Below are 17677 nucleotides of genomic sequence, written 5' to 3'. Positions count from 1 at the left end.
AGCATCCATGTATCCAGAAATCTTTACTGAAAGGAAATTCTATGTTATAATTCATGTACAGCTATTATGTCTTTTTAAAGCCCATTAAAAAATCAATCTCATTATAAATGGAAAACATATTGTATCTTTCTATGCTATGTGAATAGTGCAAATATATTAGGAATTGTCTAATATAAAATAATAGCACCCCACACTTGAACCAGCCTTGGTAATCTGTCAGATGTGCCCAGCCCAGGTAGAAGATAATATTCTTTTTCTTTTATTTCCTCTAAAAGATTCTAGATACACTGCATCTGAACTCCCTTCTCTTCATATGACCAAGAACTGATGTTAACTATTGTGAGTAGTTAAATAATGACACACAACAGATGAATGAATAGTGGGTCTATGGATTCTAAGTGATTGATTAGGGAAAGACCGTGGGAAATGGGTGAAATTCCAGCATTGTACTTAGGGAGAACTGGAAACATAGAAGATAAGTAGGTGTAGAGGTGTCTGTTATAGGAGCGGACCATGGAGAAAATGCTGAAGGTTAGTGTGAATAGATACGATACCTGGTGATCATTAGAGGTCCTAATTTTGCATGGAAAATAAAGTGAGGGATGGGCTTTCAGGATATGAAAACGATAGGTAAAGCTCCATGTGCGAATATTGGCAGGAGATGGCAAGTTCATTCTAGGTCAGAAAGGTGAGGAGCTCTTGCTAGTGAATTGAAGCATGTGCTAGTAGAAGACAAAAACTCAATAACAAATCCTGGACAGAGGAAGGGTGGGGGTAGACTATTTCCTGTGGATTACATCATCTCTCCAACTTAGGAGATAGTTGGAGGATAATATTCTTTTTCTTTTATTTTCTCTAAAAGATTCTAGATACACTGCATAGTAGAAGACAAAAACCTACCTAGGCTGATAGAGTTTCGTTCCTGCAAAAGTAAGGAATTGAACTACTTCCCAAGATTTAAGAAGTCTGCCTATCTAAGGATAGAATCTCTTGGCAGATAGGTGTGAAATCTAAAGTGAAGAGTAGTTCCAAGAACAACTTTATCTGCGAAAGTTCTTTATCTATGTTGTGGCTTTAAATTAATAGTTTTTGAAAATATGAAAACATAGGGCACCCAGACAGTTAAGCTATCGACTACTGGTTTCAGCTCTGGTCAGGATCTCATAGGTCATGGGATTGAGGGCTCCACCCTAACTGGGTAGTCTTGAAGATGCTCTCTCTTTTCCCCTCTCACTACCACGTGCATTCTCTCTCTCTGTTTCTCTCTCTCTCTCTCAAATCTTTAAAAAAAAGAAAACAAAAACAAAATAAGGAAATTCTTCCTGAAAAAAAGTGAATTTCCAGTTTATTCGAAACTTTTATTACCAATTTTGCCAAAAACAAAATGAAGATGTTCTCATTCACCACACTTGGTAGAAAATATCTTGGTAGACAAGGTGATACCCACATAGTTTAAAAAAATATTGATACTATTCTTAGAAAATTATCATAAAAATTACAGCTAAAATAAATTCTAGATGAGACTATTACACTATAATTTATAATAGTACCCAATTAGAATCAGTTCAAAGACCAACGGTTAGGAATTGGGTAGTAAAAATGGTTTATTCATGCTAAAGAATACCCAGTCATTAAAAAGTCAGCCTGTGGAGGAATAATGACAATAAAGAGCATTTCTTGGGTGGTAAAAAGCCATATACTGAAATGTGTATAGTTCCTTATCTTGATTGTAAAAACTAATTTAAAAATATGGAAAAAGCACCAGAAGTCACTAAAATTAATTCATTTATTCATTTATTTTGTCAACAAGTAGATACTGAGCACCCAGCACTGAGTATACAAATTCTTATCTTATAGGGTTTATACATTATAGATAGGACACAGACAATAGAGTAACTACATAGCTAGCTAGCTAGGGATATAAAGTTATATAAATGTAAGACACTTATGTAAGTGTGAGACACTTAACGCAACCTCATTGAGTTTCCTGAATAGATAAAATATGGAAAATTGTAAAAGTGTTTACCTGATAGTAATAGTAAAAGAACTAAATCAATATCTGCAAAGTGCTTGATGAAATAAATGTAAATATGAAATAAATGTTAGTTTTTATTATTGTTATTCCCTCTTCTCTACCTATAGGTAAACTATGAGTGGGGTTCTCCAGGCTTTGACTGTAATAATGCAAATTTAACGATTTTCCTATTCCACAAAGATGGCTTTCAAACTTAGTGTTTTCTAAAGTTCTAAAATCAACCCTCTTCTCACTTAGGTATATATGCTTCATGACTGAGTCAGAGAATGAGAAACTAATTATTTGAAAGGTGAATTGAAATAGACGAGCTTAATATTTGATGACTGTTATACCTGGTAAATCCTTTTAGGGTGGGTTAATGGACAGGTGGTAGGTAAGGAAATGGGAAGAGAGAATAAAACTGTTTCCAAAAGTGTGGTTATAAAGAGAAAGAAGAAGACAGGAAATGCAGGAAAGGTAACAGGTTCTAGAAGGTTTGCTTGTATTTCTTGTTGGTTGATGAGTTTTTAAAGATGGAATACTGGGTTAAACCTTTGCCAAAAAGGACCACCAAGAATTCCCTCTTATGACTTTCATGAAGACACATAATCTAGTTCCTTTGACCTTGAGTCTGAGCTGGACTTATGACTTGGATTGATCATTATAGTGTGATGGAAAAGACATTTTCAAACTTCTACTACTAGACTTAAGAGACCTGTAGCTTCCACTTTTACCCTCCTGAGATTAAGCCTCCACATACGCTCAGGCTTGCACATGGAGAGAGATCTGAGGAGCCTCCAGCTACGGAGGCACCATATGTTAGTGAAGCCATTTTTCTTTTCAAGGTGTTGAGCTACTAAATGAAGACAATGGCATAAGTTACCACAACTTACACCACATAGAGCAGAGACTAGTTGTCCATGATGTTTCCTGGCTATATTTTGAAATTGAGAGCAATTAAATCATTGTTTTAAACAGTCTTTTGAGATACAATGCACATACCATACAATTCACACATTTAAGTAATAACTCAATGTTTTTTAGTATATACAGAAATGAGTGCAGCCTTCATCACAATTTTGGAACATTTCAATCACCCCCAAGTTAAAACCTCATGTCTTTTAGCTTTAATTCCCTGTGCTTTACTCCTTTATGTCCCAGCAGACACAGAAGTAGTTGGAACAGGGACCTGAGTTTTGCGTAGACCCCCTAGAAAAGGGAAAGGAATCTAAGGGCAAGGCCAGTGCCTCGGGATCCTGGGTAAGACCCCCCCTAGAATGTGTCTGGTTCCTGAACTGGGAAATCTGTTCTGTTCATAAGCTGCCATAGTCCAGAATGAAGAAGGGACAGCCCTGCTATATTTTAGTGACAATGCAGATTCCCTTGCTCATGCCTGTGTAAGCAGGACTGGCCTTCAACAGCAATCCCTACTTTTTCTCTTCAGCTCAAGATGACATCACTACATTCTTAGGAGAGAGAGGAAGAGTTCCTTTGAGATATATAAGTATGTATGTATATATGCCCTAAGCAACCTCTAATCTACCTTCTTTATGAATAGATTTTCCTATGCCAGAGACGCATATGAATGAAATCATGTAATACATGGACTTCTGTGCCTGATGTCTTTTATTTAGCATAATGCTTTCAAGGTCCATACAAGCTGTAACATGTATCAGTACTTTATTCCTATTTGTAGCAGAATAATATTCCATCGTATGTATATACCACCTTCCATTATCCATTAGTCTGTTGGTGGATATTTGGGTTGTTTCATTGATTCGTTTCCACTTTTTAGCTATTATGAATAATGCTGTTATAAGTATTCATGTAATTTTTTTCTGGACATGTTTTTATTTTGCTTGTATATATATATATACAGCTAGAAGTAGAAGATCATAACTGTTTGATCATTTGAGGAGCTGCCAGACTTTCAAGACAGCTGTACTGTATCATTTTCCCACCAGCAGCCTGTGAGAGTTAAATTTTCTCTGCATTGTCACTAATACTTCTTACTATTTGTCTTTTTTAGTATAGCCATGCTGGTGGGTATAAAGTTGTATCTCATTGTGATTTTGATTTGCATTTTACTAAAAGTTAATGATGTTGAGCATCTTTTGTGTGCTTATTAGGCTGTTGCCTATTTTCTCAGGGAAATGACTTTTCACATCCTTTGCCAATTTTTAATGTGGTTATTTTTGTCTGACATTGAATTGTGAGAATTCTTCATATATCCTAGATACTAGTCCCTTAATCATATATATAATTGGCAAATATTTTTCTCATTCCATTGTTTTTTTTTTTCATTTTTGTTGAAGTGTGTCTTTTGAAACACAGAAGTTTATAATTTTGAAAGTCCAATTTATTTGTATTTTTTCTTTAGTTGCTTATGATTTGGGGTCATATTTAAGAATACTTTGCAAAGTCCCAGGTCATAAGGATTTACATCTCCGTTTTCTTTTAAGAGTCTTACGTGTTAGCTTTTACATTTAGTTATTTGATCCATTTTGAATTAATTTTTGTTTCTGGTATAAGAAAGGTGTCCGGCTTCATTCTTTTGTTTCTGGTTATTCACTTGTCACAGGACCATCAGAGGAAAAGATTTTGCTTTCCTCAATCACTGATTTTGACACCCTTGTCAAAAATCAATTGACCATGATTACATGGATTTATTTCTGTCCCCTCAGTTTTATTCCATGGATCTATAGGTCTCTTTCTGTCCCAGTACCACAATCTTGATAACCACTGCTTTATAGAAAGTTTTGAAATCAGAAAGTTAGGGTCCTTCTACTTTTTCCTTTTTCAGAATTGCTTTAGCTATTCTGGGTCCTTGGAATTTCATATGGATTTTGAAAATAATTTGTTGATTTCTACAAAGAAGTCAGCTGAGATTCTGATATGGATTGCATAGAATATGTAGGCTAATTTGGGGTATATTAGCACTTACATGTTGAGTCTTTTGACTCAGAAACAGTATTTTTTAAGTCTACTTTGAGGGACATTTTAAGAAAGAGCTTCCTGAGATGCACTTTTGTATTTACTAATAAATTAATTAACTAATTAATTAATTAATGGTGTTAAAATTGTGTATGACAATGTTTTATTATTTCGAGAGCCTAAGTTTTGGCTCTTTTATTAAATTTATTCTTAAGTATTTTATCCTTTTTGATCTTATTGTGAATAGAGTTTTCTGAATTTTCTTTTTAGATTGGTCATTATAAGTGCATAGCATACAATTGAGTTTTACATATTGATCATATATCTTGCAATCTTGCTCAGCTCATTGATTAATTCTAGTTTTTAGATTTTTTAAGATTTTCTGTATATGAGATCATGTCACTTATGAATAGAGTTATACTTCCTCTCTAAGCTGGATGACTTTTACTTATTTTCTTGTTTAATTATTCTGGATGAAACTTCCAGTACAAAATGTGATGGAAGTGAGAAATGGAGATTCTTGTTTATTCCTGATCTTAGGGGAAAAACAACCAGTCTTTCATTATTAAGTAAGATGTTAGCTGTGTTATTTTGCTCTTTTGTTGTTTATAGATGCCCTTTGTCAGTTGCCCTTCTGTTTATAGTTTCTTAAGTGCATTTTTACTTCATGAGAGGGTGTTTGATTTTGTCAAATGCTTCTTGTTGGCCTTTTGGAATGATTGTGTGATTTTTAAAAATTTATTATTTTTTTCACTGTTATGTTAGTCACCATAAAATACATCATTAGTTTTTGATGCAGAGTTCCAAGATTCATTGTTTATGTACAACACGAATGCTCCATGCAATAAGCGCCCTCTTTAATACCCACCATCAGCCCATTCCCCCTCCCCTCTAAAACCCTCAGTTTGCGGACTCTGAGAAACAAACTGATCATGTGATTTTTAAAAATTTTGTTGCTATGATGCATTGCATTAATTGATTTTCAGATGTTGGACCAAGCTTCCATTCCCGAACTAAATGCCAGTTGATCATGGTATATAATTCTTTCTTTATGATGTTGGATTCAGTTTGATAATCTATTTTTTTGGTGGTATACAAAACAGAAAATTCCACATTTTATCCATTTTTAAGCAGTTATTACTTGCATAATATATATTTTCCATCTTTTTACTTTCAATTTCTCTGTACTTATAAACTGAAATATTTGTATTCAGACTATTCTTTAAACCAGTTTTAAAATCTAGATTTACTTGATTCTGGTGATACAGAAACATTATTCCTATATAGCTGTCTATTCTCCCCCTCCCCTTGTATGGTATTATTATTATTATTATACATGTTACATCTATTAATGTTACAAACCCAACAGCGTATTGTTTACTTTACCATCTGTAGTCATTTCCTGAGCTCATTACAACTTTGTTTCCTCCCACCTTGTTTGTGCTATTATTGACAAATGTACTATACCTGCATTTTCTTTTTTTTCCTTTTATAATAGAAATTTTATTGGTTGTTCTCAGGATCAATACATGTACAGTGTGAATAATTTGTACACAATTCTTAATGCATGTACCAAATATATAAGAAGCCATGTCTTTTTTTTCTAAACAGTTATTTTAGTGACATTCCCACTTATCATTTCCAGGCAAATTTTTCCTAAGAAGATACTAAGTAACAGTATCTCCAGAGATTGATAAGCTGTTATATCCGAGTCTTAGTAATTCACATTTCACTTCCATATATCCTACATACCTACATTCCTATATACTATAGGCCCAATATTATATTATATGTATATTATTGTGTACCATTGCTATTTAAATCCATTATGGGGTAAATGATAAAAAATATATATATATACATATATATATAGTAACTATATAAAGAAAAAATATGTATATATATACACACATATTTATATATATATACACATATTTATATATATATATACACACACACACACACACACACATATATATATATATACACACACACATTTTTTTTTTCTTTATATAGTTACTTTTACCAGCACTCTTTGTTTTTTTCCTGTGGACCCTGAATTGCTCTTGAGTGTCACAGTCTAAAGGACTTCCTTAAGTATTAGAAGGCAGATCTGATAGCAACAGATTCTCTTCTTTATGTTTACCTGGAAGGTTTTTATTTCCCCTTCATTTTTGAAAGATAGCTTTGCTAAATATAGAATTCTTGGTTGACAGTGTTTTCTTTGAACACTGAATATATCATTCCAGTGTCTTCCAGCCTCATTTATTCCTGCCAAGAAGTCAACAGTTAATTTTACTGGGATTCCCCTGTAAATAAAGGTCATTTTTCTCTTGCTGCCTGAAAAAATTTTGTCCTTGTCTTTGACTTTCAGTATTTTTAGTATGACGTGATAATATGATTTGTTTTATCTATATTCATAATTGTTTCCATATTGATAATATAATCTCTTCATATATATCTGACACAATTCGTCGATCTTCCTGATGTGTATATAGGTTTTTATTTTTCAATAAACTTGGGAAGCTTCACTAGTTATTTTTTAATATTTATTTGTTCTTCTTCTCTGTCTCCTTTCCTCCTGGTATTCTTTTGCATGTACAGCTGACCTTTGAGCAACCACATGGAATTTGAATTTGAATCACATGGGTTCACTTCCATGCAAATTTTTTCAATAGATACAATACAGTGTTACAAATGTATTTTCTCTATCTTATAATTTTCATAAGGTTTTCTTTTCTCCAGCTTACTTTATTAGAAAAATACAGTATATAATACATATAACATGTGTTATGTGTTAATTGTTTATTTTCATAATGCTTCTAATCAATGGTAGGCTACTAGTAGTTAAGTTTCCGGGGAATCAAAAATTACACCCAGGTTTTTGACTGCATAGGGAGAGGGGCTCCTAACTCTTCCATTTTTCAAGAGCAAATTGTTTATTTGTGTGTTTAATGATGTCCCATGGTTCTCTATGGCTCTATTCATTTTTTTTCCTTTTTTTTTTTTTTGTTCTTTGGTTTGCATAATCTCTATTCATTCTCAAGTTTTTAAATTTTTTATTCTGCTTGTTCAAATATACTGATAAGGCCCCCTAGTGATTTTTTAAAAATTTCACTTACTGGGGCACCTGGGTGGCTCAGTGGGTTAAGCCTCTGCCTTTGGCTCAGGTCATGATCCCAGGGTCCTGGGATCAAGCCCCACATTGGGCTCTCTGCTAAGCAGGGAGACTGCTTCCCCCACCCCCATCTCTGCCTGCCTCTCTGCCTCCTTGTGATCTCTGTCAAATAAATAAAATAAAATAAAATTTCAGTTACTGTACTTTTCAGCTCCAGAATTTCCTTTCGCTTTTTAAAAAAATTTTTCTTAGTTGCTGTTATCTATTTGATATGGCATTGTCATTATATCTTCCTTCACGTCTGGAATTATGGTTTCCTTTAGTTTATAAACACTTAGAAAGTCTACTCTGAAATCTTTCAGTACTAAATCTGGCATCTGTTCACTCTCCCAGGCAGTTTCTATTGCCTGCTTTTTTTTTTTTTTCTTTCTTCCCAGTTGATGAGTAATATTTTAAGATTTTTTTTTCTTGAAAACTGGACATTTTGGACACTATATTATAGTAACTCTGGGTTCTAGTTCTCCTATCCAAGGTTTGTTACTGTTTTTTTTTTTTGCCAAGTGTGGTTAATGGCTGGCTGTATTAGTTTAGTAAAGTCTGCCCCCACCCTTTCTGAATTGTGTGGAGTCTCTGATGCTGCTCAAAAGGTAGCGCTTAGTCACCCTCAGATGAGAGTGACACCTGTACGGTTCTCTGCTGTGCTTTCTCTGACTGAATCCAACTCTTAAACTCCCTATTTGTCTACTGATGGCGTAGTTGTTTTCAACATTACTGTGAGACATAAATTCCCATACAAATTAATTTAATAATTTAATCAAATTGTGGTTCCTTTGAGAGAATAATTTCTGAAGTTACTGTTTCATATTTGTTCTAGCCCCAGGAGGGTTTTTCCCAGCTGTCTTATTTCCTGGATTCTGTCCTGCAAATTAGGCTATATTCTGTGTATATCACATAAGGGGTATTTTCATTGGATCTGTAATCTCCACCAAATTCTTAGTTCACTACACCCAGACAGAACCTACCTTTCATGGGGCTAGGAAGGAGTCCTCACATCGTGATGGCACTCACCCCAGGACTTAGCCTCAACAGCAAGTAGTTGGGGACAGGATGAGAAATTTTGGTGTCTTCCTCCTCCCAGGAAAAAAAAAAAAAGCTCTCCATTTGGGCACTAGGGAGTGAAGATATGTGTTCTGGCCTCCAACAGTCCTGTTTCAAAAATCAGTTCTCACCTTTGTTATTGAATTTTCAGAGATACATATTTTTTAATAGATGTGTCTCCATTTATTCACCTTAGGACCTTTTTGAGAGGCTTTGTACAAGTGTGTTTTAAAATTTTTTTTTTTTCAGTTTCACTGGGAAATGGGTCAGTAGAACTCCTCATGTCATATATCAAGTCAGAAGTTAGTAAGTGTTTGCATGGTTTACAACACTGATAGACATTTAACCTGGAGAAATAACAAGATTAGAGGAACAACTTGGTGATATAAACAGCTGAGGAAGTTGGATTACAGACTGGTTAGACTTTGAGATCTAGAACTGAATTGAGGAATTAAGTTATATATGTGGTGAATAATAAGTATTATATTTTTTCCTTTGGAATACTTGTGGTAAAGGTGTTAAAGAATAGACTTTTTTGGGGGCGCCTGGGTGGCTCAGTGGGTTAAAGCCTCTGCCTTTGGCTCGGGTCATGATCCCAGGGTCCTGGGATCGAGCCCCTCATCGGGCTTTCTGCTCAGCCGGGAGCCTGCCTCTCTGCTTCCTTGTGATTTCTGTCTGTCAAATAAATAAATAAATCTTTAAAAAAAAAAAAAAGAATAGACTTTTTTTTTTTTTTTTTAATTCTTTTGAAGCAGGTCCACTGAGAAGGAGACTGGACAAGGTTTCTGAAGTTTTTTTCTGTGACAATGGGAACTATGTTGAAGGGATTGTAAGATTTGGGGAATTGAATTAATGGTAGTAGTAGCAGTATTCCCACTTATGTATGTTCTTCAAAGTAAGATTATAGAAAATAGTTTGGATTATTTCTGGATTTGAATTCCTGAGAGCAAGGATGATGTAAACATATGAGCAAGAGAATTTAGGATATTGACTTAAAAAGTTGACTTAAATCCTGAAGGTTATGAAACACATAAAATAAAAATGGGTATTTATGAACAGAAACAAAGTTGACAAGTCCTTGCCCTTGAGGTTCCAATGAGGTCAAAGAACAACTCATAGGGAAGACTGAACAAGTGATCTGAAATAAGAGTAGGTTTTTGGAAATTAATTCACTGGATTTGATGAGAAAAATCAGGGTTTGATCACAAGAGTTTGTAGATGAGAGAGTGAGAATTTATGTCATCAGAATGGGAAAAGCCAAAGAAATGAAAAATTATTATTTTTAATGTGTCCGCATTAAAAGCTCTTATGGTGATGGCTAAAGTTGGAATATAGGAAAACATAGTAAGCTGTCTTATAATATTTAAGTGATGGAGAGAAAGACCAATGTGTCAGCAGATGACAGCAACAATGGCTATACTAAATTTCTCATGGCATGACCTGAAAAATAATGATTTTAAGTATACTCATCTTACAGAATTGTGTATTGGATTAAGATTTTTCAGACATTAAACTAGTGTAGTTATTTTTAATATAAATTTCCTATTACCATATGAGGAGAACATGTAAAGTATGAGGTAATTTTTGGAATATTATGAATCAAAACAGAACAACGTAGACATATATGGTCAATAGTGATAGTTTCTGTGTAGACTTGGCTGATTTTTTCCTTTTAATATATTTAAAATAAAATCACATATTATTTTGAAGTTCAGGAAAGATACAATAAAACTCATTTTGAAAAACAAAATACAATTAATTCAGATCTTTCATCAAACTAGTCCTTTGTTTTATCCATAGGAAATGCAAATTATAATTAGATGTCACCTATATAGCTCTATGTAAGAATATAATAAGGAAATAGAAAAAAGGGTTTCAGGAAGCTTAAATGCCACAACCTCACAATTCAAATGCATGTTATTCAAAGATTAATGAGTGTGAGCATTAGTTTTTTTTTTTTTTTTTAAGATTTTATTTATTTATTTGTCAGAGAGAGAGAGAGAGAGAGAGAGAGAACAGGCAGATAGAGTGGCAGGCAGAGGCAGAGGGAGAAGCAGGCTCCCTGCTGAGCAAGGAGCCCGATGTGGGACTTGATCCCAGGACGCCGAAGGCAGCCGCTTAACCAACTGAGCCACCCAGGTGTCCCTGAGCATTAGTTTTAAACATGGACTTTGCTCTTGAGAAAATGTTAACATAGAAATATAAATATATTTATATATAGAAATATAAACATAGAAATATAAATATAGAAATATAGAAATATATATATAGAAATATAAATATAAACATAGAAATATGTTACTTCCTCTGTTTTGCAATTGAAAGGGTATTTTCCAAATCATAGATATGTGATGGTAAACCTCTGGGAAAAAAACTGACTGAAATAATCAGCTTATTTTGTGTCTGTCACTGAGTATGGCAGAAATTAATAACCTGAAAAAAATCACTTATAATCCAGATTAAGGTAAAGGAAATTTAGCTACATACTCAGGAAGGAAATGATGCAGAGAAGAGATTAAAAATTTTAGCAATACTGAGAACTAGGAATGGTAGTCATAAATACATGAGTTGCCAAATAGAAAACATTGAATGGGATGCCTAAGGGGAGAATAACATAGTCAAGTAAGCAGATATTGGATTTTCTTATACATTATTACTAATTCCTACTTCAAGCCCTGGGAGAGTGAGAAAGGTATCACTAATCATAGGATATCAAAATTCAACTATTTTCATCTGAATTTTCTGTCAGATATAAAGATAAAAATGTCAACCATCTCTAGATGTGTGATGGGACAATGCCAATTCATGCCATTAAGGTGGTCAAAAAGAGGTCTACAACTTCCCTGAGCCTTTATTCTCCCCTCAAACGGTCTTTCATTGTAATTCCTTCTGGCATTTCTACTTCACTTTGTGTGGGTCATTATTTTACCCAACTTTTGGGAGCTGACTAGCTGTGTGTTTATTCACCCACATTTTGGAATTCTTAAGAAGATAGTTAATTTTTATTTTGGAAGAGCAGAGCCATTTCAGTAAACCCTCCTTTTATCCAGTCCCCTCAGGGTCTAGTTCTTGAAGTAGCCTCTCAAGTATGGCTAGTATACATTAGCTAGATTCTGCAGTTTCTTCAGGCTATAATTCCTTTCCTTCTTTATAAGTCTCAGCACATCCCTTGCCAGGATATGTAGTGACTTGATCTAGTTACTCGCTTAGTGGTCAGGAATGGAAGTGTAGGGGTAGATCCTGACCAGGGCACGTTGCTTTGCTGAGGAGAGGTTACTAAGGAGAGGAAGCACCTTAAAAGAGAGTAGTGGGTTACTTCTCAAAAAGGTCTAGGGAAGATCTGAGGGTTCAAGACTTGACATTGTAGCCATCTTGATGTCCTCCTCTAATAGGTCAGGGTGTTGTCTTTGGAATAGGAGATCTATTTGGCTTGAGAACTTTCTCCAGAAATCTGCTACTCTTATCACTAAGCCCTGGGCCAACCCACTATCTTTTTCTGCCCTGCAGCTGCAGGAGTGAATCTTTTTACATGTTACCCAAAATGTCCCCTACTTTCAGAATTACCTTTAAATCAACAATTGATACACTTTAATATTTTATTAAATTTTTCCGTGAATATCAGTTGCCCCCAGATAAGCAAATCAACCCATTTTCCTTATATTTACCGTTCCTGCCTTATTTCTGAAATTGTTGATCTATTACACCCACTAGTGCAAACATCTCTGTTAGTATGCTGTCCCTACTCTTTCCTGGATAAAATTATAACAATGATACTGCTACCTTGTGCCAGGGGCTATCTGTGTTCTACCTATTATCAGTGGTTTTTAATCCAAAATCCCAGCTTGTCATCTGCTCCACTGGAACTTTCCTGATGTCAATTCTTAAAAATCAGTGTCGGTGGGAAAATGGGGATTGGTGGAGAGGAAATGAGTTAGTGAATATTCTCAGGATCAGCCCTATAGGGGAAGGAAGGAAGGAAGAAGTACTGAGCAGAGGGTGAAGTTGAGCTATAACCCAACACATGAGGGAATTATGAATGTGAGACAGGCCTTTGGAATTGTTCAGAGTTGGGACAAATCCAGACATTGATATTCCTACATTTACCTGTTAGTGGATATAGGCTGCCCCTGAATAGGGGAACGTGAACTTGGGCAAGTCACTTCTCTTCAGATGAGGGCAATGCATAAAGAAGGGTGATGACGAAGGCTATGAACTGGCTACAGTCCCAGAATATAGGGAAATGAGTCCTTCATTCCTGAAGAAGGATCTTAATTAATATGTACTGGGTATCTCTTGTCATCCAAATTGAGGATATAACATAGTTGGGGAGGGGACTATTAGAAGAGGATTGTTTAGAAAGCTGTGGGTATTTTTATTTCTACCTATTTCTCCCTTACTCCTCTGTATACACATGTTCATTCTCCTACTTCCCTTCTACAGGATAATTTTCTTTTACTTAAAATGTAGGAAAGGGGACTTTAATTAGTCCACTAAAGAATGTGATGTATACCTCCTGGAATTTGGAGGATACATTAGACCTGTATCTGACTCATAATGTCTAGTTGTTGTCTATAAAGCTTAAAGCAGTCAGTGACTTGAGATTAGCAATGGCAGCACAGTGAGTTTCTGCTGTGGACCAATCTCAAAACAAAACCCAGTACTCAAAAAATGAACAGACTTTGCAGAAGATGACATAGCATTGCTCCAAAAACCTTAAAGACTATACTATTATTTTCCTACACAGGCCCACCAAAGACTTCTTACAACTGCTTTACCTGTCACAGATATTTCAGATACCATTTGATCTCTTGGGTCATCCAGCCCAAGTTACACAGTAGCCTGGAACCAAAGCAGCCTTCTTTTGTTCTGGGCACACTCAAAACTGAAACTGGAAGCCTTTCAGATTACTTGAAAGATGAGGAGGGGCGCCTGGATGGCTCAGGGGATTAAGCCTCTGCCTTTAGCTCAGGTCATGATCTCAGGGTCCTGGGATGGAGCCCCGCATCGGGCTCTCTGATCAGCAGGGAACCTGCTTCCCCCTCTCTCTCTGCCTGCCTCTCTGCCTGCTTGTGATCTCTGTCTGTCAAATAAATAAATAAAATCTTAAAAAAAAATGAGAATTACTATCCCAAATGAAGTATATGTTTCCCTAAAAATTCAAAAAGGCCAATTTGGTGGTATGCCTCTTCCTTAATAGAAGAGACAAATACAGTAACCTGCTCTTCACTATGGAGGGATTATACCAGCTAATGACCAAGGCACTGAGACTCTGAAATTCTGGGACACTAAGTATTTGTGGGATTTGTTTCAGACCCCCTGTTTTGCACATGTCTTACCAAGTTGCCACCTCCTTTTCACCAAGTGCAGTCAGCGCAATGTTATGTAGTGTCATGTAGCACACAAATGTTATATTCTGTGGATTGGGAAAGCAATTAATGTCCTTGCAGGCTAGATTATGATAGCAAGCTAAAGAGATGACATAACCCCCAGGTAAAAAGAGTGAGAGTGTTTTGATGGTCCTACCAACTGAAATCAAACTACTTCTAATAGTCTTTACTAGAAGGTAAAAAAGCATTCCCTAGATCGAGTTGCATATCAGCTGTCAGAAGATACGTTGATTTGCTCCAGCAGTGAAATCATGCTTGAATAGCAGCTGTAATTGGAGTCAACATCCAATTAAGTTTACAATAATCCACTGTAATTCCCTAAATACCATTTCACACGCATTCCATTTTATATCCAAATGGATGAGTCATATAGGATATATGGTAGAAATCACCATCCTTGCACCTGCTGTTCCTTGATGATGACACTGACCTCTAATTTTTCCAGAAAAGTACTATTACTTTCAATTTACTATACTGGTAGGTCGAAAAATTCTAGTGACTTTCACTTAGGCTTTAGTATTATAATAGCACCATCTCTACCAGTTCAGGAACTTATGCAGGGAATATGTCATTTGGTCACGATCTTTATTTCAATTGTACACTATGGAAATGAGGAAGTAGCCAAAGTTGGGTTAGAGAGCTGCTGGGCCTATATGAAGTGGACTTAAACATCTTGAGTTGCTAGGAAATAGGGTCAAATCAGAGTCAGTGTCCAGTAACTCGTGGAAGGTCTTCTTATTTCCTCTATCCCCTATTCCTTTACCATGCGGGTAAATGGCTTCAGATAATTTTAGGAAAGCTAGAAGAAGAGATTTAAATGTAAAAATTTGGTTGCAGGAATGTCTTCCTCAAGAATACTTGGTTCCTTTATTCAATGGGCTTTGGGTCTTCAAACAGAAAAGTTTTAGAATTGGTAAAGGGCTATGACTTGCTCATGTTGTGATTCAAATTGGATTTCTTTTCACCAAACCAGTTTTTCCTTTTAGAGGAAAGAAGAAAGATTTTAGTAAGCTGCCAATCTATTTTAGTCTTAGGGATGCTATGATCAACTAGACAACACCCAAATTCCCCTCTGATTATGCCATGATTTTGTTTGTTATTATGGTGACTCTACTTGCCGTGTCTTTGGTGACTAAATACCTCCCTCGAAGTACTGACCCCTGACATCTACAGTCGAATCATCTCCATTGTATTTGGGGACCTCGCTTTGATGACAGCAGTTCCGATTGTAGGTCTAGGTCTACAGTGTGTAGCCGGTACTGAGCTCTTCAGGATGCAGTTGCTCCCCCTACAGGGCTTTTCTCATCATGTTGCTGAAACGAGTGTTTCCTGAACCCTACATGTAGACCTACTGTGATGTGTGAGGCTGATTGGTGATCAGGTGTTCCTGATGTAGCATTCCGATACCCTCTCTCTTCCCTTATATTGTACCAAAGATATCCAGGTATTTCAAGTCTATTTAGTACACGCCACATTTGGTTCTAGGTTTCAGTCAATAAATCAAATATTTCTAGTCACGCTCAACCACCTAAACTAATACATTCAATCCAGATCTTGGTAAGATTCTTCATTCAAGGAGGGACTAACATTAGTCAGGGGAAGAAAGGTTTCTTTTAGTGGCAAATGAGGCTCAGCAGAATTTAAGGGTTTACTGTCTCCAGTTTCACTGAAGTAAGCTTACTTGTCTCACTTCCGTTTTCAGGGTTTTATTCTTTCCTAAGAACTGCTCTAACTTTAATATTATAGAACCCACACTCGTGGTAATTTAATTTCCATTATAATTCAGTCATCTTCAGAAATAGACTTTGGTTTGTTTTTTAGAAGCTTTGGCCCTGTCACTACAGAGTATACTGTTTCTTTGGGGGTATCCATGGAAAATTTTGGTTCTTTATCCAGATCCTGGGCTGATAATTCCAAGCCCTGCATTAACATTTCTTTCCCTAAATTATTCAGTGTACTTAGAAGAAAACATCCATCTCAAAGCTTATTCCTTGTCTTCACTATAATGTTCTGTATCATTAACCGCTTTGTTTCCCAAAGCTTTGCCTTCTGTATATACTTTACTATAGATGTTTACAGGTGATCCTCAAATATCTGACTTACCAATGCTTTCCTTGGTCTATGTGTATTCCCTTCACCAATAAAAATAAAAATATCCATAACTTCAGTCTTACCAGATAGGAGGCCAATTCCAGATGTCTTAGAGTTAATTCTGAAAATTTACTGCTAAAGTTCTGCTCCTCTGGAATATTACTGTCCAATAGAAATAGAATGAAAACCACAAATGCAAGCTACTTCTGTACTGTTAAAATATTTAGTAGCCACTCTAAAAATGTTTAAAAAAGCAAAATTAATTATAATTTATTTTATTTAAATGAGTATATCCAGAATATTATCATTTCCGCATGTAGTCAGTATAAAAATTATTAATATTTTCCTTTTTTCTTACTGCTTTTGAGATTTTATGTGTATTATACAGATACAGAACATCTCAACTTTGACTAACCATATTTTAGGTTGCTCAATAGCCACATGTGGCTAATAGCTACTCTCTTGGATGGAAAAGGCCTAGAGATTTTTATTAGCAGTCAGGGTTTTATTGAAGAAGCAAAACAAAATTAGTGATACAGAGTAAGGGGTTTCATGTAAGGACTAAAATTACACAATTATGGAAATTGGAAGAGGCATCCTTGCAGTGCTGTTGTCTCTGTATCTGATACCGAGAGTAAAGTCCTCTGCTATTAGCCATTAGGTATCAGTCAGACCAGCAGCAGATGAACTGGATTCAACATCATTGTCTCTGTGTCTCCATTTAGTGCAGGGGAACCATGTGGGAGCAGCTGCTGCCCTTCGCTATAGACCTGCACCCTTGCCTGGCCCAGAGATGAAAGAAGCAGGAAAGAAGCTGCCACGTCACCAAAGTGACACCTCAGATCGGTGAGTGTGAGAGGGACGTGCCACAAGACATGGTATTCTATATTAACGTTATGAAGATTAAAAAAAAAAATGTGGGGGCGCCTGGGTGGCTCAGTGGGTTAAAGCCTCTGCCTTCGGCTCAGGTCATGGTCTCAGGGTCCTGGGATCGAGCCCCGCATCGGGCTCTCTGCTCAGCAGGGAGCCTGCTTC

General features: G+C 35.9%; 1 long non-coding RNA gene across 1 annotated transcript in view; it reads left to right on the top strand.

The window, feature by feature from the left end:
• Positions 1-17389: 17389 nt before the first annotated feature.
• LOC111148225 overlaps positions 17390-17677 on the top strand; it is an 18948-nt gene continuing 18660 nt past the window's right edge. The window contains exon 1 of the long non-coding RNA XR_002640681.1: positions 17390-17488. This is a non-coding gene — a long non-coding RNA (uncharacterized LOC111148225). The remainder of the gene's footprint in view (positions 17489-17677) is intronic.

Source organism: Enhydra lutris, unplaced genomic scaffold, assembly GCF_002288905.1.
Source record: "Enhydra lutris kenyoni isolate GAN:26980312 unplaced genomic scaffold, ASM228890v2 scaffoldscaffold19, whole genome shotgun sequence".
NCBI classification, from domain to species: Eukaryota; Metazoa; Chordata; class Mammalia; order Carnivora; family Mustelidae; genus Enhydra; species Enhydra lutris.
The sequence above is the reverse complement of the archived record's forward strand: the minus strand, read 5'-3'. Positions and strand labels throughout refer to the sequence as shown.